At 43.1% G+C, this 4914-nt stretch overlaps 1 pseudogene; it reads left to right on the forward strand.

Annotated features, from left to right (window-relative positions):
- The first annotated feature begins 3633 nt into the window (after window positions 1-3633).
- On the forward strand, window positions 3634-3749 carry LOC149459327 (U2 spliceosomal RNA; annotated as a pseudogene).
- Window positions 3750-4914: the final 1165 nt, after the last annotated feature.

Consider the following 4914-nt stretch of genomic DNA (forward strand, 5'->3'; position numbering starts at 1 on the left):
GGTAGGCCAGTGAGGAGGGAGTTACAGTTTACTTTACACTTTAGCCTTGGATATTCTATTAAATATCAAGTCGATTATAAAAATACACCAGAAAAAGGCATTGACATGATCATAAGTAATATACCATTAAATGTATTTATAAATTAACTAAAAAAAGAGGTTTTTTTCCTGGCTAGGCTATTTCCAGAGGATAGTTATAATGGAGACAAGACTGAATATTTCCAGATAGTGAACCAAATGGAGACAAGACTGACTATGTTCAGATAGTGATCAAAAGAGACCAGGGGTATGCTAACGTATCCTTCCACATACTAATTCTGTGTGACATTTCTGAGAAAATACTAAAGCCCAAATAACACTCCACCCCCCCCCCCCCACCAAAAAAAATATATTTCAAAAAGTATGATTCTGATAAAATAAGCGATTAGACTGTCGATATACACTTACAGAAGTCTGTGTATTAGGCTAGCCTAGGCTTTCCCATCCTGTTGGCATGTGACGTGATGGTGGGGCGCTGATGCCAGGTGTCACCACCACACATGCTCATATCCCATCCCCAACCCTCAATGCACTGCACAACTGCCTACTCACTCTCCTTCCAACAAAGCAAAACTCCACCAAGGAGGCCGCCAGGCTAGAACGGAAGAAGGGAGGGAGTGGTCCCTGGTACATTGCCATTCAATGGGAGGGAGGGGGTGCATGACACCTATATGGAAAGATCCCTGATGGAAATAGAAATCATCACAGCCTCGAATATCACAGGCATATGCCTACAGAGAACCCAGAGTGTGATGAGTAAGGAGCATTCCACCAACTAGAAAAAGAGCGGAGAGGAGTAACAAAGGCAACAAAGATGGGTAGCAGCAGAGTAAGTGAGGGGGGAGAGGAGGATTCACACAAAGGAGAGCAGAGGATGATATTTGCCACCACCCGTGCTCTCTGCCATCACCTCATGCACCTTGTATGTCCATACGGTCACCAGATTCCCCCTCCTGGGCCACATCAAGGAGTAAATTCAGGGGAACACCCAAAAAAAGACTAATATACACTGAAAAAGGACCTCTTGTTAATGCCTTAAAAAGAAAAACCCAGAGGTTGAAAGCATGTTGATAAACATATCTAATAATTATTTACCTTTTAAGTGTAACCAATTAAATGGCAATTTGTAAATCCTCAAAAACACCATAATTCAAAAAATAACCTCAAAATTACAAATATATAACAACAAATTAACTAACTGACAAATACCTGAATATGTGGGTGGTCAGGATATCTATGCGATTTATAGAAATGGCTTAAAACTGATCGGTTTATTTAGTCCTGGGTATAATGTGGAATGCAGGGTATATATCCATTTAGCATCACACTGTAGTAGCATTGTGTCAATGTCTTCCCCTTGCTCATGTTTCAGTACAGAACAAAAAAATTTTTTTGTTAAGTTACTAATTTTGTTTTGTTGCATTCTTAATGAAATTCAGTTCGTTTATTAGTTTTTGACAAGATTTGAAATTTTTTGCGATGGATTTGAAGTAATTGATCCATTTAATCCATTCAAATTCATTGTGAAGAAAAGCTGATTGTTAAGAAGTGGGGCAGCCTCCTGACCAAGGTGTCCTTAACAACCATAACTCATCTGCTGTCAGCAAGATTCAGGTGACAGGTGACCCCACCCTTTTGTTTATTTACTAATGGCACTGGGTACCAGAGCTGTTAGTTGGGTGGTGCCTAGCAACTTTACATGAAATAAGGGCGGTCATTGGTGACCACGCCCATTTTTTTTTATTTACCGTTTCTGGAACAGGAGATGTCAGATGCCAGGAAAACTGTTTATTAAAACCCAGACACATACTTTATACCCCCTGGAGGACATTCACCTCTTGGGGATATTAGCATAGATAAGATAAGACATAGAACCAGTAAAAACACAACAATGCAAGCTTTAAACATTAATCTAATTAACAGCTAGGCACCTAGACAAGTTTTTATAGTGGCTAGAAGTCACAGGAATTCCACATCCTACTTCCCTTGTCTATGTGCTGGAAAACATGCCCAGAAACAGTTCCACAGCACTGGATACATAAAGTACATTATGCCACTCGTTTCTAAATGTCCCACCCCAGATGCAGCTCGGATCTAGGTTGCCAAGTAGCACGTCTTTAGTGGAAATAGTATAAAAAGTTAATAATATAAAGCTGGTAGTAGCTGGGGCAAAATGGGTAAATGCTGCTTTATGCAGCTCTCGAGGACCAGCCAGTGTAAGGTAAGAAATATGCCCAAGAAGAGTTCCACATCCCTGGCTGGTGAAGGTGCATCTGCATGATGTGTCTTACACAATGTTCCCGTAGATGCCCCACTGTTCTGGGGACTTCCTGGCTGCAATCCTGGTAGATACACCCAGCCAGTCAAAGGGTTTCGGGACCCAGCTCTCTTCCATGTTCTGACCTGGAAATGTCGCAACTGGTTTGTTTATATTCTGCTGTCCACTAGAATCTGAATGAAACCATTTTTGTTACTATTTCATTTGGATTAATTGAAATTCGTTACTGTTGTATTCGTAAATTCGGATACATCTGATTTATCAGATGAGTCTGTTGTATCTTAGTCATGAATTCATCCCAAGCAGTCCCACAATATTCAGCCATTTTTAATTTATAAACACCTCAGAAAAACACACAGTACAAACATAAAAAAATGATTTCCAAACAAAAATGAAAATTACAAAGAAAAATAATTGGTGTGTCCCACTATCCTATAAGCTGAAAGTGCCTGCAAAGGCTCAATGTTTTTTTATTCTATGCATGAAGGTAAAAAAACCTTTTATGTTCAGCAGCCCCCCAATACTTCCCGGAGCCCCCTCTTGACCAAGTGATGTGCACAAGAGCATTGGCTCTCCCAGAACTCTTCTTCTTCATTGGCTTCCGCTACTGTCAATCAAAGTCAGTTAGCCAGTGAGAGATCAGGGGCAGGGCCTAGGCTCGCTAGTGTGTGAATGGACACACAGAGCAGTGGCTCAGGAGAGTGCCTGCTCAGGTGCCCCCTTATCAAGCTGCTCTAGGGGTATTTTTTTTCTTTTTTTTTTAAGTCCGCAAACGTGCAACTATAACGTAAAAACCCGTAAGTGTTCACAAAAAATGTGCAAGTGCAAAACACCACACGAAAAAGTGCACTTAGGGGTGTGCTGTGTCCTACCCCTAAAGGGGCTTGGACCGCTTACCCTGATCCCCCGGGGCACGAAGCTCCTGACGGGGACAAGGTTCCCACTTGGTCCTCCTGGCCAAAAGGCCTGGTGGACCACCGTTCCCTATGCCCAGCCGAAGCCGGACATTCAGTACTAGGCAAGGGGACTCTCCCGAAGAAGAGTCCTCTAGGGATCAGGGGAGGAAGGAACCGTATGGCCACACATCCTCCCCCTAAACTTCAGGGTAGGCCCGAGGACCCACACCCTCCATCCGTGAAAAACACACACATAAGGCAAAGAAAAAGTGACAAACGTGGGTAAGTGCGTAATAAATAAGAGAAAGAAAAAATAAAAAAGTGGTACCGTGCCGAATCGTGCACAGACCAGGCCCTGGGGCCCGTAGCAAAAATTGCCCTGAACTTAGCCAAAAGGCCTGGTCCTTAGGGCGCTGTGCAATCGCTTCTCGGCCTTTTGGCTAAGATCAAGTGTAGTATCTGTTCTTATCAGTGTCCAGTGGGGGTGCTCCCGACCATTCTAGCTTTGCGGGGATGGTTGTTGTATAGTACCCTCACTGGAATGATGGGGGTCCGGAAGGCTAGTACCGGAGGGACAGAAACCCGGGGAGCGCCACGAGTTAAGCTGGGGCCCCGGGAGTAATTCCTCTGGGAAGACTGGAAAGACCCAGTACCTCCTGATTTGGACGGATCTACCTTGGTCTGGCCAGGGGCTGGGGACGCAAAAAGTCCGCAAACTCAGTGCCCCCTGGGGAAGACGCTCTCAGGGGTGTCACTAGTAACACTTGGGTGTGGGACCCCACGGTGTGAAGATGACACATGGCCACTGTTTTTCACCTCTTTTTGCTCTAGGAGTATTCGGCAGGAGGGAAGGGCCAGGACCACTGACAGGGTACCCAAAAAGAGGATGATCGAGGTTGCTCTGTGCAAAACCACTGCACAGAGCAGGTAAGTGTGACACTAGTTTTAAAAAAAATCAACTCTGCCTTCTAATATCACTTTAAAGGTGTTTGATCAACACAAATCAAAGTATATACATAAGAGAGAGATTATTGGGAAAACCAAAGGCACCACATCCCATATTAGGCAAATAGACAAAATTCAAAGAAAGTGGGATTCCAAAGGCGCCAACACATTCAACCGCATTGCTGTATAAAATCTATATTAATATAATAATTTTATTTAGACAATATTAATTAAATCCATATTAAACTTGAAAGAGGCCCTGCAGGTATGGCTACAGGAAAGAGTATATAATAGAAATATCTTTAAAAAATGCATATAGTTGAGTTAAGATGCAAGATAGATCATCTTTAAATTTCCATACCAAGACTAAGATACCTTCTCAAACTACATGGTTGTTACTAGGTATTCTAGACAATATAAACAAATATTTTTTTTTTGTAGTGACTGATGATGTTCTCTTTAAACCCATCAAACCATACCCCGAGATTACCTATAGAAGATCCCATGATCCCTTACCCCCTTTTCTTCACAACATTGTTTTAAGGCTGTCACACATATGGAGGATAGCCTTATGGAGTTTTCAGCCTCTATCTCTAAGTGCTCAAACTCAGCTTCCAGTCTTGGAGACCCCCAATCACTCATGCCAAATCATCATTCTCCACTGGCTCACCAGAGGATATGCAGACACTTGAACTTGGCTCCTTCGTAGTGGGGGTGACGGGGCAAACCTCGGCAGCTGGCCTCTCCTTGGGAACA

This window comes from Staurois parvus, unplaced genomic scaffold (assembly GCF_062004578.1).
Source record: "Staurois parvus isolate SC_StPar_1 unplaced genomic scaffold, SC_StPar_1.0 ptg000263l, whole genome shotgun sequence".
In the NCBI taxonomy this organism is placed as follows: domain Eukaryota; kingdom Metazoa; phylum Chordata; class Amphibia; order Anura; family Ranidae; genus Staurois; species Staurois parvus.